This window comes from Notolepis coatsorum (assembly GCF_963971535.1).
Source record: "Notolepis coatsorum genome assembly, chromosome: 2".
NCBI classification, from domain to species: domain Eukaryota; kingdom Metazoa; phylum Chordata; class Actinopteri; order Aulopiformes; family Paralepididae; genus Notolepis; species Notolepis coatsorum.
The window spans coordinates 199,910,557-199,923,305 of record NC_140166.1 but is presented as its reverse complement, the minus strand read 5'-3'; positions in this window follow the sequence as shown (position 1 = coordinate 199,923,305).

The window sequence follows — 12,749 nt, the reverse complement described above, 5'->3', positions numbered from 1 at the left end:
CTTGCAAAGATGGAGCAGATAGCCTGCGCAGTTAAGGGTGCACCACGCAATCCATTCGTTGTGAATTCGCCCCTCACACATAACAGTTTTCCTATTTAAAATGACTGCTAAACTTCCCAGGTGGGGAAGAACCCTCCCCCGGGGTCTAGGCTTGTGGCGCTGGTCCGAAAACCAGAGTGGCAGATGCCTACACAGGGACAGTTCCCCAGTCCCTAACTATCATCAGCCCTATCACAGGGATACCTCCCCCTATGTTTACTGTTTTCTTGTAAATAGCTATAAACGGCCCGCACCCCTCTACCTTGAACATTGAAAGTCATTGGTATTTCCCAGTGAAACAACAAGTTTGAAGTCTACAGGCTGAGACAATATGCCTGCCAGCTAAGTTAATGGTAAGGGACTGTATTTATATAGTGCTTTTATCCAAAGCCCTTTACAACTTATGCCTCACTCACGCACAGACAGTGGCGGCAGCCATGCAAGGGAGCAGTTAAGATGTTCAGTATCTTGCTCAAGGACACTTCAACATGCTGCTGGCAGGAGTTGAAATCAACCAGGAAACCTTTAGATTAGCTACCAGATGACTCTGCTCCACTGTCGCTGTTAATGATGCTGCTAGTGGTGTTGCTTTCAGAGAAGTGAGACAGCTGTCCCATCTGTCAACACAGATATTGAGAACAAATGTATTCACAAAATAAATTATTTAGCAAAAACCTAAATGTGTTAGATTGTGCGCTGCCCTCCACTGGTGACAAACCATTTTGTCGTGCATTTCTTCATGACCACAGATGTTTTTTTTATTCTCTTTTTTATTTGCAGCCTATTTTGTAATCGTTTGACTGTCCTAGACTGTCCCGGAAACGTCTTTAACAATCAGTAGGTTGTTTCAGTACAGCAGACGAACTGATAAGATAATCGGACCAATGGCCATAAACTCATCTGTGTGAGTAGGACACTGAAGACAATGACACACCAAGGCCATGGAGGGAAGCCCATTACTGGGCACGGAACACTTTAACTCTAAAGGGAGCAGGTTCCTGTCTTCTCATTATCTACAGAGATGGGATGGATACTGCAGTGCACTGGAGGCTTCTGGTTCATGGGGTCTTTGATTGACGGACCCATGTGTCACCTATGATCATTTGTACTACGGTGTGTCTGTAGAAGGGGGTGTACTTACTGACGCCATCCTTGGTATTGGAGGATAGTACCAAGCAGGGGTGTGCACAGACAAGTTGGGGGGCAGGGGCTCAAGCTACAAAAATGGTACTTAACCCATCAACACCCAGTTCATATTTGACCATTTTTGGATGGGCACTTGGGGCAAAAGGGCAGGGGCTCTATCTGTGCAGGCGTGTACCCCCCCACCCCTAACCCTAACCATAAGCCTGGACGAAGCCTACAGACTTACCAAAATAACTGCGCACCACGCTAATCCCTAGACATCTTACGTTATCTTCTTCTGGTATATAACGTCGAGGTGGCTAATTTCCAGTGGCACTTAATCCGTACAGGCTGTAGGGAAGGCTGTTTACAGCTGTATTATTAATTTCTTTTGTGATGGGTAAATTGAATTATACCCGTCTAGAACTAGTATAATAGAGGACTGTGTGCCTCTGCATGGATAGTGTCAGGTTGAGTTGGGTGATAATTGGCCTCAAGGTGAAAGACCTCCGTTGCGTTTTTCTCCCTCGCTCTCTATTCTAACTGTTAGACTAAGCAGGTGTAGACAAGCCTGACAGATTTCATCTCCATGCGTAAAGTAAACAGCCTCATAAAGTCGTAGAGCCCCTTATCAACCGGATCGTGAATGGAACATCTTTAATCTGCCGGTTTATAAATCATTTTGTCTCTGTAATCAAGCTAGAATGCCACAGTCCTCAATCTACAGTATATTGAGACGTACCTGTCAGTTGTTGCCTCCTTGTGGCTTTTCGTGTGGTGCGGAACATCGCGTCCACTTATTTCCTTTTTCAATATGGCCTTTGTTCTCTCCTATTTTCTTTTCTCTCGCTCAAGGGTCTGTCGCTGGAGTCGTGTCGCCTGCGAAAGAGATGGAACAGGAATGATGTTAACCACTCTTGGCACTCGGACGGCACTGAGAGGTGGAATTTGCATTCTTGTGTATAACATCAAGTGTTCATCGTGTGTCTAAATATTTTACAAAAGAGACCACATTGATTTGATTGATTGGATAACAGTTGGGGGCAAAGGGTTCGTGTTGATCTCATGTGATCTTTTTTCTTTTCAAAAACTTACAAATATTAGAGAAAAAGACGTTTTATTTTATTGTATATATTATATATATATATATTTTGTATTATAGACAAATTTACTTCACATGTTATGTACCTCTTCCGTCTCCAAATCTACAATCAAGGTACCACCAGTTTAGTGAGGCTTCCCTGAGCCTGGCTTAGGCAACTGCCAGAGGGGAGTCTCTCTTTTGGCTCTACAGTAGCCAGCCCTCTCCAGGACCCAACCCACCCCCCACCCCTCTCCCAGGCCTCCGAGAGAGAACCAGGAACCAGGAACACCACTGACGTTACCATGGAGAGAGTTTCTCGAGCTCGAGTGGAAAATTAGGTTTTTTTTTTCTTTTCTTTTTTTTTTATGAAAGTGAGACCACACAAGAGCCCCATAGGTATTAAACTTTCCCACTAAAAGTTTATTGAGTTATTTTGGTTGCAACATCACGATGCCCGGCCCAATTTGGGCCCCCCCCAAAATAGAATCCGGCGTAGTAGCATTAACATGGAGCTCTGGCCATAAAAACAGGCTCCCCAAAGCGGTAGAGTGCCGGGCAGGTAAATGCCAGCGGAGATCCAGAGTATATTCCACTAAGCCGGGTTTCCCACCGGCTGCACCCCTCCCCCCCCCCCCCCCCCCCCCCCCCACTTCCTGTAAAGGGCCACTGAGGCCTTCACAGTCAACAACTTTGAGCCCATTTCAAATGACATAATTCTTCCTCCTTTTTTCACCCCTGGATTATTAGAGTTCAGGCAAAGTTTTGCCTGGAGATTTATTAGAGGTCTCCGGGAGGCTGGAGCGCAACCGACACCAGGACGTCATACAAAAGTCTTGAGAAATGGTTTTCCCTTTTTTTCTTTTTTTTGTCCGTTTCGGAAGGGATTTATGTTGGACTCGGGAGTTAACGGGGCTGATCTGGTGAGGCTAGCGGGGGAAAACACTGGGGAATCACCCGTCGTCGTCCTCCAACGATCGTCGCATGGGTTCACAGAGTGCTATAATTAGACGCAGAGCCCTTAATGAGCGTGATATAATGTGACAATATCTGTCAGCCGGCGGTCAGACCCCCCCGCTCTTCCGGAGCACCACGTCCGATGATGTCACTCATCATCATCTCGCACAAGGGGGATTTTACAGGCGCGCGACAATGTCATGCACTCTCAAGACCGAGACGGAAATTGCTGACATGGACACGACCATCTGCGGTTGTGGTCTCTCTATTACCGTCACCTCCTGCCTATACTCTGCCTGTTCATGCACGAATAAAGTCTGAAAACCGTGTTCCATTATTCCAATAGTAATAGGCTCTGAAATCCTGCGTTACAGCGTGCGGTCTCAACTCAGCCCAAGTCCAGGAGGATCTCAAGCAGGACTTTCAAGTACAAAAGAGATAGAAGATAGAGATGTACATTTCATTTGAATGAAAGCAATAATTCTCAAAACCGCAAGTATGTTGAGGATCTGTCTGAGCTCTCGTATCGCGCGCTAATGGCCAGATAATGATTCACTTTCCGAGGGTATTGCAGTGGAAAGCCTTTGTTGTTTGGCAGTGAAGGTGGAAATCTGGACACTGGTTGATTGCTGTGCTGAAAAGGGAGGCCCTTGGTTAATGAGGAGGGGTGGGTAACTACCCAGCTGCAGTAACTATCGGCTGGGCCAAGGCTGAGAAGATACTCTGGGAAACACCCTTGGAAGGGAGGATGGGGGGATACGGGGTGGGGTGTAACATTCTGGGTTCTCTGGCCTGGTTAGGCCTGAGAATCCTGCCACCATTCTGACGTCTGTCACTTGCTCTCTGTAATTGCCACTGATTGACTGTCACCTATGATTCGCTGTCACTATGTGGTGCGTGTGGAATGTTGGGAATGCGGACTTCAAATAACTCCTGTTCTCTTCTGTCCCTTGTCGGATCTTCACTCTCTCTCAGAACCAGTATGCGGTGGTACCATGGGACAAGTGCTGCTGTTCCTTGTACCCCTGTTCGCTTGTATTCTATTATTTAGTTTTTCTTGTTTTTGCTTACTCTCTCAGTTGACGCCCGGCGTCTTTCTTGTTTACCTGGCTGCTGTAGTGCATTCCTGAATAAAGAGGATACACGTATTGTGAAGAGCAAAACCTACTCTCCGTCTCCTTATTGCCACCACTATTGGAACTAATTCATTTATTTTGTAAAGCGCTTTTCAAAGACCCAAAGTCGCTGACAATAGGCAAGAAAAAAAGAAACAAAGAAAAACAAAGAAACAGAACCACAGGGAAACGGAGGACAATAAGAATACACAGGAAACATAAAACCACGAGTAACGGATAACAAATACGGGAGTGAGTAGGGGAGACAGTCGGGAGGAGAGTAAGGGAAAACCAAGGGGGGTGGGGGGGGCAGGAGAGGAGAGAACGTGGGGCAGGGGGAAATGGTGGCGAGTTGGAGGAGGGTGGTTATGGGTAAGGAAGGTTGAATGCTTGGGAGAACAGGTAGGTTTTGAGTCTGGATTTGAAGGTGGAGAGTGAGGGAGAGTCTCTGATGGTCTGAGGGAGGGAGTTCCAGAGTCGGGGTGCAGCTTGTGAGAATGCCCGGTCACCGAAACTTTTGAGTTTGGATGACGGGACAGTGAGGGAAAGAGTGGAAGAGGACCGGAGGGAACGGGTGGGGCGGTAGGGGAGAAGGAGGTCAGTCAGGTAGGGGGGGGGGCAGGCTATGGAGGGCTTTGAACGTGAGGAGAACTCCACTCTCTTACCTGGCACCGTCGTAACAATGGGGGTGCACTTGTCACAAATGGGAATATTAGATATTTCTGTAATACTTTACTTCAGGGGGGCACAATAATAGTGATTAAGTACCTAGGAACTCACAAGAAACTATAAAAGTTGATTCACCATCATTATTTAAAAAAAGAAATAATAATAATAATAATAATAATAATAATAATAATAATAATAATAATAATAATAATAATAATAATAATAATAATAATAATAATAATAATAATAATAATAATAATAATAATAATAATAATAATAATAATAATAATAATAATAATAACAATCATTATATCTTTTCTTTTTTTTTGTATCCACTTTTTCTCCCATTTTTTCTATATTTTTCTCCCATCCCAATTTCGTATCATCCAATTCAACTCTCCCCTGTCACGAACGCTGTTTCTTTCCTCCCACAAGCCGGCTGCAATGTGGACTAAGTCATACATAGCACAAGTCCCCTCCGGTACTTGAGGTAACAGCAGTCGCATCTTTTCACCTGCGCAGCTCGATCTCTAACGCGTGGGAGGCTCATGCTGCCCCCGACACTTCCTGATTCTACTGCGCAGGCGCACCAACCGACCTGTAGGAGTCGCTGTCCACAACGCCCGATCCCCACCCATCAGTTTCCCGCCCCCTAATACGGCCAATGTGTATTAGTATGAACGACCAGCTAAACTGAAAGCAATGTGGAGCGCTGGGCTCGAACAGGCGAGCCCAGCGTCTCCGCATTCGTGGCGAGCGCCTTGCCCACTACGCCACGTAGCCGCCCAATAATCATTATATCTTAACTCTTTAACTGAATAACTGTCATAATTAATTTGGGATGTGTGAGATTATGAGCATAATTAATCAATTCGTGTAGTGTCAGACCTGATGCCTCAGCACAGGGAACTCTTTACAGAATGGCTTATTGCTTTTCCAGAAAGACTCTCAAATCCCCCATTTCTGTCTTACTTCTAATTCTAAAAGTGAATTGTCAGTTAATTAATAGTTATTCCTATGCTTTGTTGACATATATTTACATCATTATTTGGGCCACATTCTCCATCTACAAGTCAGACTCAATCAAGCACTTACAGTACATGAATGAACCTGAATGACCCGAATGTACCCGTGGTATTTCATTTAATGTCAAACCTTTATTTATTCTCAAATTAATCATTGAGGTTTTCCCCCATTTCCAATGATGTCAAAGTATACATTATGATTATTAATGTTATTTCACTGCAACTATAAGTATAACTTCCCATACTGTGATAAGTGGAGTGAGGCAATAATAAATTAATAAATAGACTACATTTTAAAACTCTTAGGACAGGTATGTTTTTAATGAGGCCCTTGGGGGTTATATTGATAGATAGGCCATCAGGTAATCGTATTTGATGTTTCAACCACACCAGCAGTGTCATGCCGTTCTAGTTACATTAGGTTTTACGGTGTAGTCAACATCACTGACTCACCACTGGAGTCAGGCCAGGGGACTTCATCACATCACAATTTACTGCCATAATTTAAGTGTTTAAGCACGTCAGAAAGGGATAGAGATGTTTGTATCTCTGGTTGATGTATAACACAATCACTGCATACCTCATAAACACACCTTGAATATCAGTGGTTCAGGGGTAGGCCTATTTACTTGCCTTTGACGTGGAGGCTCCTTAACAAAACACTTAGGGGGCGTGGGAGAGTGAGAGGTGCAATTAGTTCACCTCTGGTATACAAATGTAATCATATTGAACATGCCTATTACGGTTTGGAGACCATAAATATCAAAAAGCAGCCATCAAGGAAAGCCAATTAACAAGTGTAAACCCTGTCTGAGAATATATTCAGAGAACTTTGTTTAAACACCGGTCCATAGCATTGCCATAGCATAAAATAATTACCTCAGGCTAAACTCCGCCATTTTTCATCAGATTGAGACACAGCTTTATTCTAGATGTTCACAGAAAGGTAAAGAAACAAACTACATTCTATTTTATGGCAATAACGTCAGAATCTTTCGCTAATAATATTTTCAACAGCTTTGACAGAGGCTGGTGTAACCTGGGTAATGCAGTTTTATGCCCTGGGTCTCCTCTGTCTTTGGACTACACAGTTTTCATGATGCATTACTTCCTCGTGTCTAATTCATGCGCCCAGATATTTATAAACTCATATTTCGCTAATAACACTTAACACTTTCCGCGCCAGACCCGATGATAGTCGGGTTAACTCGCTGAACGTTCAGCGACAGACCCGAGTATAGTCGGGTTTTGGCCGTTTTTTCTTTTATTCGATATTTCCTTTCATTATCCATCCAGGGAGCCTGGTGTTATCATAGGGAATTAGTCTGAGATCGCAAAAGTACAATACCACCACATGGTAGGATGTGGCCGGTATTGCACATCCTTTGAAACTCTGTGTCTTGGGCTGTGCGTCGATTATATCCATGTCAGGCAAGGGGAGCGGTTGTCCCCACCGGCTTGAGGAGCGTCAAATGCTCCAGATGGAGGATGTATGGCGGATTATGTTGGCGACACGATCGACACCAATACTGGGACTCGCGATCAGATAATTGGAATATTCTTTTTGGGGCAGATCCTAAGGACTATATGATATCAATCTTGCGTTGATCAAAGCATGCCTTCATTGCGATCCGAGCGTATGTGTGTAATGCTAGTCCATAGCGTATTCCGTTGGTGACAATCAAAGCATAATAACTAACGTAACTACCGACATGATACATATACTTAAATAAATCACTTAAAGGCACTGGATTATGTCACCCCCCCCCGGTCCTACTGGACCGGTCATCGGACTTTCAGCACCACTCATGAAGTTTCAAGTTTCAAGTTTCTTTAATAGTTGTCATACAGAAGTACAGAATACTTTCATACAAAATGCTTCTTACTGTTACGCTCCAGAGACTGTGCTAGACAAGATAGTATCAAATAACATAGTATAGCATGTAATTTAGAAGAAGAAAATGAGGTCACAGTGTTCGGTATAGACATATGTACAATGTTCTGAGTTACCATATAATATACAATACTATGCAGTGTACTAATGTACAGTACTATATAGTGCAAAGCAGAAATGGGATGAGGTACAATTTAGGTACAATTTACAGTAAGGTGTATGAGTTGTAGTGCAATCCTTCATCAATAAATATAAAGTGTGGGGAGTGGGTGCTACAGTGTGTTTGTTTAAAGTGGGTGTGTGCTATAAAGTGTGTGGAGTGGGTGCTACAGTGTGTTTGTTTAAAGTGAGTGTGTGCGTGTGGATGTGTGTGCTATGTGCGTTTGGTGGTTGTTGTTGTGTAGTGTTCATTGTTCGTTTAGCAGCCTGATGGCCTGGGGATAGAAGCTTCTTCTGAGTCTTTCTGTGCTCGCCTTGAGACTCCGGTATCGCTTGCCTGACCGCAGCAGTTCAAAGAGGCAGTTGTTCGGGTGACTGGAGTCTTTAATGATTCTCTTAGCCTTGCCCTTGCAACGCTTGTTGTAACTGTTCTGGAGGGTGGGGAGCCCCCCTCCAATTGTGCGTTCGGCTGAACGTGTCACTCTTTGTAGTCTGCTTCGGTCTTGTGCAGTGCTATTCCCAAACCAGGAGGTGATGTTGCCAGTCAAGATGCTCTCTATTGTACATGAGTAGAAGTTCTTAAGGATCTTCTGACTGACTTGGAACTTCCTTAGGCGCCTGAGGAAGTAGAGGCGTTGTCGTGCCTTCTTCACAACACTGTCAATGTGTGTGGTCCATGTCAAGTCCTCGGATATGTAGGCTCCGAGGTACTTAAAGCTGTTGACTCTCTCAACCGGTGCCCCGTCGATGCTGAGGGGGCTGTAGTCCTTGACCCCCGACCTCCTGAAGTCCACAATCATCTCCTTTGTTTTGCTGACGTTCAGGGAGAGGCTGTTTTCCTGGCACCATCCCGCCAGGACCTTGACCTCTTCCAGGTAGGCCCTCTCGTCGTTGGCAGAGATCAGGCCCACCACCACTGTGTCGTCAGCAAATTTGATGATTGTATTGCTACTCCGCTGAGCCACACAGTCGTGTGTGTACAGGGAGTAGAGGAGGGGACTCAGAACACAGCCCTGGGGGGCCCCTATGTTGAGGGTGATGGATGAGGAGGTGCAGTTGCCTGCTCTCACCACCTGGGGTCTGCCAGTCAGGAAGTCCAAGACCCACTGGCAGAGGTCATAGTTCAAGCCCAGGTCCCTGAGCTTGGCTATGAGTATGGAGGGGACTATGGTATTGAATGCCGAGCTGTAGTCGATGAATAGCATTCTCACATAGAACAATACACTACTGCATTTGTGCCTGTCTATGTTTATTAATTTGTTCTCTGTCATGCTCACTTATCTGTTGTCTGTGTATCTGTTGTCTGTGTTGTGCCCCATTGTCTAGTCTAGTGAATTCTCCCCTGTGTCTGTATCTATGTGTTATTTAGTCTTGTCATGTTTCAGTATGTTACCCCAGTTGTTTCAGTCTTTTCCACGCAGCTGTGTCTTGTTCCCAATCACCCTCATGTGTCAATTAGTCTGTGTATATTAGTGTTGTCTGCCCTGCCCTCCTGTGCTGGATCATTACTTATGTTACCCTCGTCCTGTGTGCTGTCAACCTTATGTTTCTCCGTATTCCCCGTGAGTCAGTTTTGTATTGTTTTCCACGTTCAGTAAAGAACTTATTACTTTCATCCACGACTCATGCTTCGTCTATTTCATCCTCCACTACCTTCTCGTGTTAAGTCTGCATTCTGGGTTCTACTCATCTATAGCACCGACATGCCAACGAAACGTTCCAGGAATCGTAACAGGATTAGAATATATTTTAAGGTTCTCCTCCTTATATACAAAGCACTAAATGGAACAGGACCAAGCTACATTGTCAATTATCTTGTCAACTATGTGCTAATAACGTACCAAAGCTATGGAGTACCCTGCCTATTAACTTTGGGCGGGACATTAGCTCATTACATATTTTCAAAAGTATGCTAAAAATCTAACCTCTTCACCATAGCCTTTTAATCATGGGTGTAAAAAGTACCCAGAAATTATACTTAAGTGAAAGTATGGGTACGGTCTCAAAATCCTACTCAAGTAAAAGTCAGATTATCTAGCTAAAAACACGATTGAGTAAAAGTCAAAAAGTTTCTACTTTTAAATGTACTAAAAAGTAAAAGTAAAACGTTTTTTTTCTTGCACAAGGACCAATCAGCATGGGTACGGGCGGGTTCATTTTCCTTTGATGGGGATTTGATTTGATTTGGTTTTTAAATAAAGTGAGGCCGCAGAATTAATAACGTTAACGTTAGTTCGGCCAGAGAAATAAATATAATTAAAATAGTTGGACCTGCAATATTTGTACTTTGTACTTTGTAGGTCTGCATTTTAAGGAGTAAAAAGTATGTTTTATTTCTCTGCAATGTAATTGAGTAAAAGTACAAGTATACAAACCTAATAATACTCGAGTAAAGTACAAATCCCCAAAAACAGTAATTAAGTATTCTAACGAAGTACAATTACTCAAGTACTTTACACCCCTGCTTTTAATGCACTCTGTCACTTAGATTATTGTACTGTCTATTATGTCTGAAACGTATGCATTGCTTTTATTCATTCTGTAAATGAGAGACATTTTATTGCACTGCTTTATTCTGTCTATTGTGGCGTTGAAGAGACATAGAACATACAGCCAATGGATACAGTATTAAAGCATCACGCAGGTGACTGTGATCCGACCGTATGTGGTGTCGAAGAGACATCGATTTTAATGAAGAGTTTAACCTGTTTGTCTTTCTTTGATTTTTTAGGCCAGTGGACAGTTAGGGAGCTGTTCTTCAGCACCAGAGCTCCATCAGCCTTCTATCCGTTTGGACAATACAACGTTTAACTCAATAGCTTTATAGTGTGTGATGCTCTGGCAGGGTATGTGATGTAGATCTTTGGGTGTATTTATACTAGGATTTCCTGAATTAGGCCTTTTGACTCTGTATGACGCCAGCTGAACGCCCACTCCCTGTTATGCACTCATTGTTTAAGATTACAGCCTCCATTTGGGTCTGGAGTCACCTTTGTTTTATGACCTACACTTGGTAAGATGTCAGTCAGGACGGCCTTTTTCATGACTCATCCGTCTTTATAAAGCACAGGGAGGGGGTGGGCCACACCCACAGGTCAGCACTGGTCCACCCATATGACCAATCACAGAATGGCCTTGACGCCTTACCCATACTCTCCCACCCAGCAGCACCAGGAAAAAGCTTTTTCTTTTTCTTTTTTTCCCTTTTTGTTATTGGGTGGGAGACGGAACAGAACTTCCTGTCAATGTCCAGGTCACACGCAGGAAGTAGGGTGCAGCGGGAGTTCTGAGAGCGACTGACGGTCAGAAGCATTGAGAGGTATTATACATTTGGTTGGTCTCCCTCTTCAGTTTGGCAAACCGCCTGATGGCTGACTCAATATGTAGAATTGGCGTTGGCTGAGCTCTGGGCAAAGCCATGGTAATCATCAACGTTTTTATTCTTTTCAACATAATATTAACAGCGTCGTAGGTCTGGCCAAACCATGACAGAAGAGCGAAGAGTTAGAGATGTCACATTATATTTCTCCTTCAATTTACCTTTGTGTTTAAAAGTTTCCCTTGGGTTTCACAATTGTCTTAAAGGGGATCTGTCCCTTTATAAAGAGGACACTCTGTTGGACTTGTTTGTCAAGTTTCAAGTTTTGTTTTATTTGTCACATATAAGGCACATAATACATTATAGTGAGATGCTTGGTTCTGTATGACCCTGTATGACTGTGCTTCATACAGTAAAGGAGTAAAAGAGTAAAAGAGTAAAATATCAAAGACTATACAAACTATCCAATAGACAAAACAAAAAATTTACAAAATGCAAAATGTAAAGATTAGGCAGAAGAGGTAGTGCAAATGTGTAGAAATAACTAGATACAACATGGTGTAACATTTAAAAAGAGTTTAAATTGAATGTTTAATAAAGTGAGTGTGTGCATTGGATGTTGTGTGCAATTAATAGTAGTATTAGTAGAATGGATGAGTTGTAGCAGCGTGACTGCATAGGAGGTGACAATGGCATCCACACCTATCAACACCTATCCACCACCTATCCACCACCTATCCACCACCTATCCACAACCTATCCACCACCTATCCACCACCTATCTACCACCTATCCACCACCTATCTACCACCTATATCCACCACCTATCCACCACCTATCCATCACATATCCACCACCTATCCACCACCTATATCCACCACCTATCCCCCACCTATCTACCACCTATCCCCCACCTATCCACCACCTATCCCCTACCTATCTACCACCTATCCACCACCTATATCTACCACCTATATCCACCACCTATCCACCACATATCCACCACCTATCCACCACCTATCCACCACCTATCTACCACCTATCCACCACCTATATCCACCACCTATCCCCCACCTATCCCCCACCTATCTACCAACTATCTACCACCTATCCACCACCTATATCTACCACCTATCTACCACCTATCCCCCACCTATCCACCACCTATATCCACCACATATCCACCACCTATCCTGAGATCAAACAGTAACGTCGGTAGCATTGTCCCTCCCTTTCTTCTTTTGGTTTCCCCTTCACACCAACCCTTTGAAATCCACTTCGATCACATCAAAACCATAGGAAGCAGGTTTAATCTTGTGGCTCGAGTGTCCATCACTTGAGTGTGAAATGCACTCTTTGTCGTCGG